The sequence below is a fragment of the Hyla sarda genome, chromosome 5 (genome assembly GCF_029499605.1).
Source record: "Hyla sarda isolate aHylSar1 chromosome 5, aHylSar1.hap1, whole genome shotgun sequence".
NCBI classification, from domain to species: Eukaryota; Metazoa; Chordata; class Amphibia; order Anura; family Hylidae; genus Hyla; species Hyla sarda.
Window position 1 is genome coordinate 171,568,255 of NC_079193.1, and position 15,939 is coordinate 171,584,193.

Sequence of the window (15,939 nt, forward strand, 5' to 3'; positions counted from 1 at the left end):
TATTATATCACTCTTTATAACTAACAAAATACTATTGTAATACTAATATGTCATTGTTTCCACAGCACGTTGCACTTTATTTCCATTTTGCACTTTAGTATTTTACAATCGCGTTTGGATTGCTTATGATTGTTATATACATACATATATATATATATATATATATATATATATATATACATACATATATATGTGTTTTGCTATCTATATTCACTTGCATATCTATTTATTTCCAAGTCCACTAAAAGTCCCAAAAAGCCTGCAAGTCTCCTAAAGTCACTGGTCATCTCCTTTGGCCTAACTGAGCTGTAAAAACTTTGATGCCTGTCTGCCTCAGTAAAGCTGCCATTGTTCCTTAACCTTGCAACGGAGTGATTATTTGCCCCATGCCTGGACCAGGAACCAGTTGCCATACCTCAGGTGGTGTAGAGGATAACCACGCCCTGGCATCACGAATAAAAGGGGTTAATGTCATCTGACCCTAGGGTAATAACATCTGACCTTTCATCGCACCCTCACCACAACTTACGAACAGGATACTCAGGATACTGAACTGTGTCTGTACTGCAGAAAATTTGCATGCTGGTGCGAAAAGAAATGACACCAGAAAGTGTACGGGACTTTGTCAGTAAAACTTATATGTTGATAGGCGCTTGTTAAACAAGAGGGTGAGGTGAAGAAACTTTTATTGTCTGCCATTGTGAACAGTGTGGAAGTTGTGCAGCCCTGTGTTAAGTCTGTACCTGTAAGGGTTAATCTGGTCTAGTGATTCTCACATGCATGAGTGGTCACAGCTCCGCCCACACCAGTCTCCAGCGGTGACGTCTCTTCAACTCAGTGAGGAGGAACCAAAAGGACCGCCCTGTGTTACACAGGGGAAGACTTTGCTGACCGGACCCAAGCAGGAAGTTCCCTTGGTGCAGCTAGTTTATTGTGTGAGCCTGATTATATTAATTTCAGAGTAGTTGCAGGTAATGTGCAACCAGTCCCCAGACATGGATACTGGGAGCCAACCATCCAATTGGGTGAGCATGAACTTTCACGGCAGGGAGTGATTGTAACAAATATGACAGATAAGGGGTCTGCTGAATTCATATTGGGGATGAACATTATGAGAAATTGCTTTATTGATATTCTAGATGCCTTGTATACCTCTATTCCCCATATGCCCCCTTCAGACCAGCAGGCTGTGCAGCACCACCTAAAAGTCCTACAAGCGGAACGGAAGTTTGCCAACAAGCAAGGCGACATCTGCAGGGTACGTATTCAAGATATCAGGTTGGTGACCTCACAACCCAACACTGAAACCATCATATGGTGCCGTGCATGCCCTGGAGTCAAAAATCTAGATTATCAGGCTCTGCTGGAACCCATGCAGTTAGAACATCATCCATTAGTCCGAGCTACGAGAAGTCTTGTCACTGTATCAAACGGAAGAGCCATAGTATGGTTAGTGAACCTGTCTGATTCCGCTACTGTTTTACCCAAATACACTCAGTTGTGGCTCAGTTATACCTCCTAGAGACGAAAGACATTGTGACTGTCTATTGGCCCGACAGTGTGCGCTCAAGTCACCGATGGATCCAGTGCTAACCCCCCAGAACCCAGGTTGGCGCAGCTCCAGGTTGGGGACGCTACTACTCCACGGGACCAGAACAATGGAGTCATCAACGTTGCCAAGAGGTATCACAAAGCTTTCAGTAAGCATCCAACAGACTTCGGAAAAACTTCAATCATCCAGCATCGTATCCTCACAGGTGACAGCCTGCCCGATCTCAGACTGTCAAGAAAAGTCAGAGTCCCTGGGCGGCACCACTCGTCCTAGTCAAGAAGAAAGACGGAACTGTCCGTTTCTGTGTCGACTACAGGAAGCTGAACAATGTCACACATAAGGACGTAAAAGAAACAAAGCAAGGAGTCAGCTTACCATGTGTAGCAATCAGTCATCTAGTCCTGGAGGATGTTTCTAAAGAAGCAAGGAGAGGAAGTGGGCCGGATCCCAGACAGGCAACAGCAGAGAGAAAATATAGATAATCCAGCTGCCTAAAATTTCAATTCTTTAATCAATCCATTAAAAGTCAACAAAAAAGTGCACGATAAAAGCCAACTGAAACCCTGACGCCTTTCGGTTTACATTAAAACCTTATTCATAGCGATATTTCACAGAGGACCACATCCAGCAAATATAGTCCTGCTCCAAAAATACTGAGCTGACATAGGGCACACCCCTCATAGGGTGTTTGTTCTGGTGAGATAATTTATTCAAGTGATTAACCACGTAGAGACAGGCATATATTTTAGGAAGCTGGATTATCTATACAAGGATACATCAATCTGTACAAGGATACATCAAAGAAAAATGTCTTGAAAAATGTAAGCTTGTATTGTATACATATAGATAAGTTAACATTATGGGGTATATTAATAAATGTATGAAAGATCATTCTTATAGTTCAGTCCCCATGGGTACCTGGTTTCCAGACTGAGGATCCAAAACGCCTCCCGTCTGAACACCAGCTTACCCCAGTCACCACCTCGTCCAGGTGGTTTGCCTCTTTCAATCCCCTGGATGCTCAGTCCAGACAAATCTCCAGCATATTTTTCAACAAGATATTTTGTAAGTCCGGACATGGATCTTTGACGGGTTAAAGACTAGTTTCTGAATGCAAGATGTTCGGCAATTCTCGTTTTTAGTTTTCTGGTTGTACAACCAATATATTGTAGATTACAAATGTTGCATGTGGCAAGATAGATTTCATGTGTAGTATGGCAAATAATGAATGTTTTGATGTTATAACTGGTACCAGTGGATGTGGTTTTAAAGCAATTGGAAATATGGATATATTTACATAGGTTGCATTGTGTGTGGCCACATTTGTAGCATCCCGTACAACTAAGCCAATTTTGTTTTCCCAAGGATTCAGTTCAAAAATCGCTCGGAGACAGTTGGTTGTACAGGGATTTACCCCTGCGAGGGACAACTCTGACTCCTGCACTCAATATTCTAGACAAGGTCTCATCATCATGAAGTACAGGTAAGTGTTTTAGAACAATTCGTTTTACTTGCTCAAAATCCACACTGTAGGCTGTGCTGAATGTAAGGGGATCAATTTGAGAAGTATTATGATTATGATGAGGCTTGTTTTGTAAGTAGTGTCCTTGGGGTTTGGAATTAACAATGTTACTGGCACGTTGAATATCTGTTTGTGTGTATCCTCTATCCATTAAGCGGTTGGTAATATCTGTACAAGCTTTCAAGTTTCTGAACATGTCCTTCTTGCTCGCACAAATTCTCCTATAGGTAGATTCTTAATAACATGCAGTGGGTGGCAACTTTTGGCATGTAGCAGGCTGTTGCCAGCAGTTTGTTTTCGGAACAATTTAGTTTCAATTTTATGAGATTGTGGTTTGCTCATCAGTGTAACGTCCACGAAGTTAGTATTGAGGTTATCGCATTGGGTAATGAAATGTAAGTTACATTGATTATGATTTAAGAATTCACCTAATTAAATAGCTTGTTCCTGTGTGCCAAGCCACACCAGGAGGAGGTCGTCCAGATATCTTCCATACCATCCAATCAGATGGAAAAATGGATTGGTGGTAATGTAGAGGACGACCTCCTCCCAGTGGGCCATATACAGATTTGCCAACAATGGAGAAAATTTAGCTCCCATAGGACATTCGGTTGTCTGCCCTATGTCAGCTCAGTATTTTTGGAGCAGTTATATATGTTGGATGTTGTTGTCCGTGAAATATCACTATGAATAAGGTTTTCATGTAAACCGAAACGCGTCAGCGTTTCATTTGGCTTTTATCCTGCACTTTTTTGTTGACTTTTAATGGATTGATTAAAGAATTGTAGTTTTAGGAAGCTGGATTATCTATATTTTCTCTCTGTACACATAAGGACGCTTATCCTTTGCCAAGAATTGGGGAGTCTCTTATTGCTGTGGGGTCTGCTGCTTACTTCTCCACCCTGGACTTAACCAGCGGGTACTGGCAAGTGCCCATGGCCTCGGAGGATCGGGAGAAGACCCATGGGATTGTTTGAATTCAAAAGGATGCCATTTGGGCTAATGCCCCTGCCACGTTCCAGCGTCTGATGGAATGGTGCCTGGGACATCTGATTTTCCAAAGTGTCTTGTTGTACTGGGATGATGTCATCATGTATTCCAAGTCCTACCAGGAACACCTCAGTCATCTGTCAGATGTCTTTCAAGTTCTGATCACACATGGGCAGAAGATCAAGCCATCAAAGTGTCACTTGCTCAAACTTCAAGTCCATTCCCTGGGCCACATTGTCAGTGTATAGGGAGTTCAGCCAAATTCTCAGAAGGTGGATGCTGTCAAGAACTGGCCTACACCGCGCACGGTGAAGGATGTCAGGACCTTCCTGGGATTTGCCGGCTACTACCGCCGTTTAATCCCACACTTCGCCCAATTTGCAGAACCCTTTAAAGCTCTCCTGTGGGGGACGGCGAAGGATAACTACAATGGAAGACTACCTATTGATTGTGCCGAAGAGCAAGAGACAGCATTCCAAGCTCTCAAGCATCTACTAATACAGCCACCCATCTTGGCGTATTCAGACTACAGTCAGCCGTTCCGGCAATATACTGATGCCAGTCTTGAAGGTCTAGGAGCTGTCCTGTCCCAAGATCAAGATGGACAAGAGAAAGTGATTGCCTACACCAGTCATAATATGTGAGGGGCAGAGAAGAATTATGCTAATTACAGTTTGTTCAAATTGGAACTTCTTGCCCTGGTATGGGCCGTGATTGTAAAATTCAAAGATTATTTTAACACACCATTTACTGTCTACACGGATAATAATCCGTTGGCCCACCTGAACACTGCCAAATTGGGCGCCCTGGAACAGCGATGGGCTTCAAGATTAGCTAATTACAGCTTCACTATCAAGTACCGAAGCGGCAAGTCAAATGTCGATGCTGATGTACTGTCTCGGATGACCCCCAGTGAAGAGCGTGGGTAGACGTGGAGATTCCCCAATTTTATCAACGGTTTGTGAACTAGAATGTTGTTAGCGCCCTCATGGATGGTGAACTCAGGTTCGAAAATGTTAAAGAAGAACTGTACACCTGGAAGACTCTCCAAGATGAAAGTCGAGTTATGGGGATCTGTTGAAAAAGTTACCAACCCGTTTACGACGGGCCTATTGTGATTACGAGCTGAAGCGTCTGTGGCAACAGAGGAAGCGACTGTTTGTGCACAAAGGACTGTTATACCGAAATTCTTTGGATCTGGTCTCTGCTGATCGACTTAATCAGATTCTAGTTCCCCAAAGAGACACGTCGATGGTCCTCAATGCATATCATGACCAGTCGGGACACTTTGGAGTCCACAAGACTAAAGTCACTGTCCGTTGAAGATTCTATTGGATTGGAATAAGGAGTGACATTGAAAAATGGTGCAGTGAATGCTCTGTCTGCAACGTCACAAAGAAAGTGTGCAAGGACGCAAGAGCACCCCTCCACTCCATCCAGAGTGATAGACCCAACCAATTGGTCATGTTAGACCATGTGAAACTGTCTCCTATCCGGTTCGGTATACTTATGCACCATGATGGATCACTTCTCCAAGTGGGTTGTTGTTGTCCCCATTAAAGATCTCACAGCCAAGATGACAGCCCAGATGTTCTACTCTAAGTGGGTGCAAACCCTTGGATGTCCTGAATCTGTCTTAAATGACCGTAGAATGGCTTTTGAGGCCCAACTATTTAAAGAACTCTTTCAATTCCACGACTGCAACTCAGAACCACCGACTCAGTGAACAGGTCAATCAGGTCTCCATCCATATGTTGCGAGCAGCCTCAGTGTCAAGACAAGAAGAATGGTCCCAGTTACTACCTGAGTTGCCGGAGATTTATTACAATACTGTGCACTGTTCTACTGGGTATACCACTTTCTACATGATGATGGCTCGACACGGGCAACTACCTAAAGACCGGACGTTTGAGTTGCAAGCCCCGATCAACAATTCTCCTCAAGCATCTCATGAGTGGATTTCTGATCATCAGCGGCAGATTCAAGAGGCCAAAGAGATCGTCAGTAAAAAAATGGGCGAGGCCCGACAAGGGCAACAGGACGACTACAACCGACATGCCCCAGCCAAGGCAATGCAGGTGGGTGACAAAGTCTGGTTAAGAAAATTTACGAGAATAGACAAGCTGGATTCCATCTGGGAGATGGAGCCCTACACAATGACGGATATTCCCCACCCTGAATCCGATGTCCATGAAGTCCAGAAGCCCAGGTACGAGCCACAGGTCGTCTACAGAAACTGTATCAAAATCTGTCTAAAAGAAGATCTTCCTGCGGCCCCACAACCGCCTCCTCCAAGTGTCAGACCAGCATGAGAGTATGTTCCTGGCGAAGGGGTACATCCATTAATGGACTTCCCTATGTTCTCACTGACTCAGCCAGCGTTTATCTGTTTACCTCCAGCACCGGGGTTGACCCCCACAGCTTTAGTCAGTGCACGGGCTCCTGGCGTATCTCCTCTGGCTCCAGTTTATGCACCAGCTCCCAAGGTTCCAGAGGTAGCCCCTGCCTCTCCAGTCCATGCACCGGCAGTTCCTGTTCAACTGATCCCAGATCAAGTTCAAGCTTCAGTGTCTGATGAAGAAGTACCTGCGGAGCTTCCAGAAGTCCCTTAAGCCCGCTAGATACCGTGAGCAAAGCACTTAAGTATATAATAGTCAGTAGTCAAAAAATATACTATTATTGTCTAGTCATTAGAAAGTATATAATTTCATGTACAGAAAGTCAGTAAAGATATAAAATAGTCAGTAATTTACATACTATGTATTGTGTACATAAAATGTTCATAGGTCATATCCAGTCAGGACTGTTGCCTAATAGTTAGTGAATATCAGTCCACAAAATGTGTCAAATCTAATGTCTATTATTTCCTGTCCACTGTGCACAGGATTCTCTTGTGGCCAGAGAGATCACCTGGAGGTCATAAGTAGCACATAAGAGTGGCAGAGCTATCGTATACATATGTATTGTTGTCATGTATTGTACAATGTCAATATCACTTCTTATCAAATGTTACGAGGAGAAGTAGCATACATGCCGATGGGCCCCATTAGCACAGGCATCAAGGTAGAGAGCCTCAGGAAGCTGATCCATACTAACTATAACCAAGCAGTTGAAAAGTCAGAAGAACCCCATATAAAATTGTTGTTGATTTCACCCTAGTTCAAACACCCTATTATTTGAGTATGTATGGACGTTGTTCAAAATGCCACATGAACTCTTTTCTTCAGTTCACCAGCCCTGTGCAGGACATTCACTAAAAATGCCCCAGGAACTGTTTACTCTTGTTTTGGGCCAGTGGCCTAGTCCCTCACCCATCTTCAAGAACTTTATGTAGATGATGGCTTAATTTAAGAGGGGGAGTTTGTGGTGGCCCAGTACAGAAGTGGCCCTTCTGTACACTGTTTGGTCCTTTCAGTCCTAGTCCCCTGGCCCCACACTCCCCAGGACTCTTGTCACACTATGGTTCATATAAAGGGTTAATGTGTTGTATTTAAGTGAATATGTCTTTAAGTCCTGTTGTTAAGTCATGTAACCAGGGAAGGTGTCAGTGACCAGGTGACTTTTGGGTGACCTATGGGAGTCCTCCAAATTGCTCCCTTAAATACTAGGGAGGAGCTAGCTAGTTCAGTTCTGTTCTGAGGTGCAGGACAGTCAAGACGTGAGAGTGTCTGGTGTCCTAAGGGAGACCAAAGTCTAACCACGCAGCCACGCTTCCATCAACTGTGTACCCCTTCAGGTGAAAGTCAAAACCTGGTAAGCAACCACAGTGGAGAAGTCTAGTCAGTTATAGTAAAATCTATCAAGTCTGCTAAAGTCAGCATGGAATTGCATAATTACGTCCAATTCCACTACAAGTCCCAGCAAGCCAGCAAGTCTCCTAAAGTCACTGGTCATCTCCTTGGACCTTACTGAGCTGTAAAAACTATAACACCTGTCTGCCTCGGTAAAGCTGCCGTTTTCCGTAACCTTGCATCGGAGTGATTATTTGCCCCGTGCCTGGCCCAGGAACCAGCTGCCATGCCTCGGGTGGTGTAGAGGATAACCACGCCCTAGCATCACAAACACAAGGGGTTAATGCCATCTACCCCTAGGGTAATAACAACTTCAACTTCATCGCACCCTCACCACAACTTCACACTATGTACATATTTCATCTCATTAATTTAATTCATTCTCTCACTTTTTCTTTTTTTTATCTATTTCTTTTCACCATACACATCTCATCATTTATTATCCACACCATTCATACTCCACATATTAATTTTCATTCAACCCTCATATTTATTATTATATTTTGTATCATTCACTCTATTGGTCTCCATATACACCATGCAATTTTTATGTCTTTTTCACTCTATACACACGCTTCACATTCGTACATATTCACATCATTATTCCTTTTCATTCCCCCTTTTTTATGTTTTTTTTTAATATGTATTCATCTTGTCATTTTCTTTCCCTTCATTAGATGTGTTGGTGGTAGTAAGTATTGCGCACTCGTGCACTGTTTAATTTATTTTGGTCACTTTTAGTGTCTGTATTTGTTCTCTGTCTTCTTGTTTTTGTTTGTCCTGTATGTTTATGTGAGGCCCTTGTTACCATGGCAACCTCCCGGCATGCTACTTGCAGTCTGTGGGTGGATCACTAACTACTGTGCACTCCCCTTGCTTCTCTACCGCCTTACCCCTGTCAGGGAAGTTCCTCCCATTGACTGGGCGTGATGCGGTGGTGTTCATGCTCAGTGAATGGTGCAGCCTTTCCTGGCCCTGCCCCGCTCACTGATGGAGATCGCAATCTACGGTCACATGACTTTGGTCAGTGATCTGTCGCTCTTCCGGTGCCTGGCCTCCTCTATGCTACGTCTCTTCAGCTTGTATTTAATAGCCGTAGCATTGCGGTTTGCACCACATGACTATATCATGTTACGTGCATCAGTCAGGAGTGACAGACGCATCCTGTGTGATGCATCCTGTTTTACATAGCACTTGGCCATTTACTCTCACAGGTATCTCTATGATTACACAGGTGATGAGGGGAGGATGCTAAAATGTACTAAATGACCATTGGACACTTCACTTGTCATTTTTCATGCGAGTAATGAGTATTGGCCAGCTTATGATATATATATATATATATCCACCCAGATGGGGGTTTTAGACGCCCCCCTGACGAAGCACAAGCGAACCGTACGTTGGGGTTTGAGTTGGTAGGTATCGGGCAGCAGATATGGCAGGAGGCTCTTTTGTTTTTAGGTTTTTTTTTCTTGATTTTTTTCCAGCTGTCTTTGGTTCATGTTTCATTCATGTATGTACGTCTCTTATATCCTTTATGTTATATTGTATGTGTGGTCATACCACCGTGTACCATGGGGTTTGAGTTGGTAGATATCGGGCAGCATACATGACAGGAGGCTCTTTTGTTTTTAGCTGTCTTTGGTCTGTGTTTCATACCACTCTTATATACCACCGTGTCTTTGATGCATCCCTTGGAGACTTAGCTGCTACCTTTGAATGGACAGATTTGCCCTGTAATCCATGTATATCTGCTATCCGTGTCATCTCTATTCTTCTGGATCTGTCATGCCTTTGTTTTAAATTTTCTATGCTATGATTTTAAATGTGTGTCAGATTTTGATAAATGTTCAATAAATTAAAGATTTTACATGATTGGTTCTTTTGTTGGTGTTTACCACTCAGGTATCTCGTTGTGCTTCTAAGTCTGCAGCAATTTAAGAGCTATTTAGTCATTATTTTTCTTCTTTTTCTTTTACTGTTTATTGTGCAATATACATTTTTTTAATTTCTTCTATGGGGTATAGTTATGGTAAATCACTAAATCTGTGTATTTTTTCTCCTCTTCGTGAATATAATGTATTTCAATGAAAGTGAGATTCCTTTCAAAATGTAAAATGATTTACTGTCATAACAATTACATAACAAGTAAAGGACTGTGTATAAACAAAGCAGAAAAAGCAAATAAAATTTATGGCTGTAAAAAAAGTAAGACGAGGACCCATGCTTTAAGTATAATTGAAGAGGGTACAAAGGTGGGTGACTAGAGTAATGAAATGATATTGATGTCTCCCAGAAAAAGCAGAAAAGTAGAAGTAGAAAAATAAAAAATGAGGCTTGGTCAGCTTGGAAAGGGGATACCACAGATATATAAGACATAAAGGGGTTATCCAGGAAAAAAAACTTTTTTTTATATATCAACTGGCTCCAGAAAGTTAAACAGATTTGTAAATTACTTCTATTAAAAAAAATCTTAATCCTTTCAGTACTTATGAGCTTCTGAAGTTAAGGTTGTTCTTTTCTGTCTAAGTGCTCTCTGATGACACGTGTCTCGGGAACCACCCAGTTTAGAAGAGGTTTGCTATGGGGATTTGCTTCTAAACTGGGCAGTTCCCGAGACAGGTGTCCTCAGAGAGGATTTAGACAGAAAAGAACAACCTTAACTTAAATGGGCACTGTCACCAACTTTATTTTTTTAAATGTTTTAGTACTTATGTACTACAACATATGTCTAATATACTTTTATTATTTTGGTTTTCATTAAAAAGGTTTAATTTACATTTAAAAACCGGCTATTGAAAAAGGACTGATTTTGGAGTGGCAATCAGTCCTTTTTCAGTTAGGCTGCACTCGCTCCCTGCATGTCAATCAGACAGGCGGGAGCGAGAGCATTGGCTCCCCGGCCACTCCTCCCGCACATCACCGCCGCCTCGTTGCCTCCGCTGTCCCTGCACACCCGCTGCCAGACTCTGCAGTGACTGCAAGTGTAATGAGGGAACGGGTATGCGGGAGGAGGAAACGGGCTAGTGCCGCAGCGGGGGGGGGGGGGGGGGGAATGGGGGGGGGGGGGAACGGGCTAGCAAAAAAAAAAATAGGATGGTGGGAGCTACCCTTTAACAACCTCATAAGTACTGAAAGGATTAAGATTTTTTAATAGAAGTAATTTACAAATCTGTTTAACTTTCTGGAGCCAGTGGATATATATATATATATATATATATATATATATATATATAAAAAAGTTTTTTCCTGGATAACCCCTTTAAAAGTCCAAGTAGATGTGGTGTCAATACAAAGGACTGGTTCTTTTTAAGAATATATTAAGGGCTAGGAGACATTTCTCACAAGTGAATTAAAGGAGATTTTGATAATAATATAGGCAGATAATATACCAATATAATGGCAGGTATTATAACAGTATAAAAAAATGAGGCTAGATGCTTGTCTAATTACAAATGACATTGAGGGGTAGAATTAGTTTACCTGTAACACATTGGGGGACCATTTATCAAAATCTGTGCAGAAGAAAAGTCAGTTTTTTTTTGTTTTCATTTTTAAAAAGCCCTCTGGAAAATAAAAGAAGCAATCTGATTGGTTGCTATGAGCAACTGCACCACTTTTTCTCTGTACAGGTTTTTTTTCCTAATCTCCCCCAAATATATATGTGGGAGTGGAGTAATCACTACTTCTATATCTGGATAAATAAACAGGACATTGTACCCTTTGGTTCACAGAACCAATCTAAACAAAAAAGTGATTCAGGCTCTCAGGAGCAAATCGTGGTATACTTGAGACTTTAGGTTGTGACAATTTAGGGTGCTCTTAGGCTATGTTCACACAACAGAATGTCCGTGCAGAATTCCGTATGAATATTCTGCACAAACATTCTGCGGCAGCAAAGTCAGATTGTTTTCAATGGGATTCTATTAAAGAAATCTTAATCCTTCCAGTACTTATCAGCTGCTGTATGATTCACAGGAAGTTTTTGTCTTTTTGAATTTTCTTTCTTTCTGTCTGACCACAGTAAACTGTAACTGTGGTATTATGCATCAGGTCCCACGTACAACCAGAATAGCCATAATTAATTATCCAGCATCCAAAATTATAATAGTGGGAACAAGTGTTCAGGATGGTCCATAAAACGTAACATTTAATATATCACAATAAAAAGCTAAGAACTAAGTGATGTATTAAGGTGAAATTGTATGACGTGAGACGCCACTGCTTCGCTGTACTCGGTGAGAGAACCAGCAAACTCCGGCTCCCTGCATGAAGCAGGTTGTTCCTTGTGGCTCCGGTAACCAACGGAACCTTGGATCGCCAGGACCTGGCATTGCTTTCTGGGACCAATCATATATGTTCTGCATTCGCTGTCTTTTTCCCTTACAGGGCACATGTGCATTATAAGGCTTTAAACTAAGCATTAAGCATTCTCTCAGGTTGCAGACATATTTGGAATACCTCTCCTACATAGGTCCTATGAGTAATTTACCTCTTGTGTACTGTTTTATCAGTCTATAATTTATCGGTCTTTATTGTTTAAGTTGATATACCTCCCTGATGACGCCACCCTTAACAGGATGGTAGAAACGCGTCTGCGGTTTTTGTGACCCTGCATATGCAACTAAATGTGGATTTGCTGCCTTCCAGGGTCTTGGCAGCTCAGAGTTGACATATTCTGGTAAACTCTAGATTGAGCCTGGTTCCTATATAATCTAGACCAAGCTTTTTTCATACAATTTCACCTTAATTCATCACTTAATTCTTAACTTTTTATTGTGATATATTAAAGGTTACGTTTTATGGCACATCCTGAACACTTGTTCCCACTATTATAATGTCTGACCACAGTGCTCTCTCCTGACACCTCTGTCCATTTTAGGAACTGTCCAGAGTAGCAGCAGATCCCCATAGAAAACCTCTCCTGCTCTGGACAGTTCCTGACATGGACAGAGGTGTCAGCAGAGAGCACTGTGGCCAGACAGAAAGGAAATGCAAAAAGAAAAGCACTTCCTGTGGATCATACAGCAGCTGATAAGTACTGGAATGATTAAGATTTTTTAATAGAAGTAATTTACAAATCTGTTTAACTTTCTGGCACCAGTTGATTTAAAAAAATCTGTTTCCAGCGGAGTACCCCTTTAATCTAAGACATTCAATATTGAGCTCTTTCTGTTAGCCAGGCATGCAGTTACTAGTTTTTTCATTAAACCTTACAAATATAGACATATACCATGTTTAAAACAAACAAGATAAGCAGAATGCAATAAAGATTGGTAAAACTACTAAAACGTTTCTATTCGCCACATATAATGGGATAAACTATGAATAAACCATCTAGCTATTAGACCCTTTAACTCCTTAACGACACAGGACGTATATTTACGTCCTGCGCCAGCTCCCGCAATATGAAGCGGGATCGTGCCGCGATCCCGCATCATATCGTGTCGGTCCCGGCGCTCATCAACGGCCGGGACCCGCAGCTAATACCACACATCGCCGATCGCGGCGATGTGCGATATTAACCCTTTAGAAGCGGAGGTCAAAGCTGACCGCCGCTTCTAAAGTGAAAGTGAAAGTGACCCGGCTGCTCAGTCGAGCTGTTTGGGACCGCCACAGTGAAATGGCGGCGTCCCGATCAGCTTGCAGGACACCGTGACTGAGATCCAGGCAGGAGCAGTCAAGCGCCGATAACACTGATCACAGGCGTGTTAATACACGCCTGTGATCAGGATTAGAGATCAGTGTGTGCAGCGTTATAGGTCCCTATGGGACCTATAACACTGCAAAAAAAGTTAAAAAAAAGTGTTAATAAAGGTCATTTAACCCCTTCCCTAATAAAAGTTTGAATCACCCCCCTTTTCCCATAAAAAAAATAAAACAGTGTAAAAAAAAACAATAAATAAACATATGTGGTATCGCTGCGTGCATAAATGTCCGAACTATAAAAATATATAAGTAATTAAACCGTACGGTCAATGGCGTACGCGCAAAAAAATTCCAACGTCAAAAAAGCGCATTTTTGGTCACTTTTTATACCATTAAAAAATGAATAAAAAGTGATCAAAAAGTCAGATCAAAACAAAAATCATACCGATAAAAACTTCAGATCACGGCGCAAAAAATTAGTCCTCATACCGCCCTGTACGTGGAAAAATAAAACGTTATAGGGGTCAGAAGATGACATTTTTAAACGTATACATTTTCCTGCATGTAGTTATGATTTTTTCCAGAAGTGCGACAAAATCAAATCTATATAAGTAGGGTATCATTTTAACCGTATGGACCTACAGAATAATGATAAGGTGTAATTTTTAATGAAATATGCACTGTGTAGAAATGGAAGCCCCCAAAAGTTACAAAATGGCGTTTTTTCTTCGATTTTGTCGCACAATGATTTTTTTTTCCGTTTTGCCGTGCATTTTTGGGTAAAATGACTAATGTCACTGCAAAGTAGAATTGGCGACGCAAAAAATAAGCCAAAATATGGATATTTAGGTGGAAAATTGAAAGGGTTATGATTTTTAAAAGGTAAGGAGGAAAAAACGAAAGTGCAAAAACTGAAAAATCCTGAGTCCTTAAGGGGTTAATTCACATTTGTGGGCATCAATGTCAACGTATTTGTAAACAAAGTATACTCCTCATGTTTGCATTGTTCGAACGCAACATTGTACCCGAGTATGGTTGCTGACTATGTCCATCCATTTATGACTACAGTGTACACATCTTCTGAAGGCTACTTTCAGCAGGATAATGCACCTTGTCACAAAGCTCACATTATCTAAAACCTGAACTATGAGTTCACTGTACTCCAGTGGCCTCCACAGTCACCAGATCTCAATCCAATAGATCACCTCTGAGATGTACTGGAACTGGAGATTCCCATCATGGATGTGCAACTGACAAATCTACAGAAACTGCCAGATGCCATCATGTCCATATAGACCAAAATCTGAGGAATGTTTTCAGAAGGTATGCCACGAAAAATGAAGGCAAAAGGGGATTTAACCAAAACTAGCAAGGTGTCCATAATGAAATAGGTTGCCTACAAATAGTCTGTTTGGGTGTGATTCTTGTTTGAACTTGTGATCAAGGTGGACGCCATCATAAATTTGATAAAATTCACAAAATCATCAATGAAAAGGGGAAAAAAAGAAAAGTCGAGAAAAGTGATATGATAAATGAATTAAATATAACTTGCCTCCATATACGGTATCTATATGGGAGAGCCGAAGATGGCCAAAAGGCTCTCCCATAGAGATATATGGAGGGGGCCTAGTAGGCCCCGCTTCGGGTGGGGGTAGTGACCCGCCACTCTAGATTGGCCATTTTGTCTGCTGAAGGAATGAGACCTTTGGTGGTCCACTGAGGGTCCGATAAGCCTTCCCGAAACTCAATTTTCATTATAGATGCGGTGATCAGCATTGCTCAGGGCATCTATAGGGTTAACCTGCTATGTAGCAAGTACAGTTCCTGTGCTCGCTACATAGCCATGCTGTAGATGTACGACGTTGTGCACGAAATTACTCGCTGAAGCGTTGCATGTCATTAAGGGGTTCAATGGACAGATATATCCTGTCAGCTGTACACAGTGTAATGTGGCTCAGCAGAACTTTCATAGTCATAGCCGCCCCTCCCAGCCTCAGACTCAGACTTAGGGTACGTTCACACATGTATTTTTCTGTCGCTTTTCGTCAGCTGATTTTGCTACCTCTTGACCTAAATAGGTAGCAAAATCAACTGCAGAGAATCTAGATGTGTGAGCAGACCCTCAAGCAGGGGAAGGCAGGTAGTTTGGGTGACACTGATGATAACCATACCCGAGCCTGCTGGCCAAACGGAAGGAACAGAGGAAGGTACCGGGAGAAGAGGACCACTGATCACGGGCAGGTATGTTTGGTTATCATCAGTGTCACCTGCACTACCTGCCCCTAGAAACAGCTTAGTGTGGTGACACTGTGACACATAATATTACATTATGCTACATTAAGTTGTCAAAGCATATCTTCTCCACTTAACCACATTCAGCACCTGAAAGCCAGTTTTACTTTTAATAATTTGTTAAGCAATAAACCGAATTTATC

At 42.0% G+C, this 15,939-nt stretch overlaps 1 protein-coding gene across 2 annotated transcripts in view; it reads right to left on the minus strand.

Annotated features, from left to right (window-relative positions):
* Positions 1-15,939, minus strand: part of COL15A1 (collagen type XV alpha 1 chain) — a 369,611-nt gene that overhangs the window by 196,008 nt on the left and 157,664 nt on the right. The window lies entirely within an intron of this gene.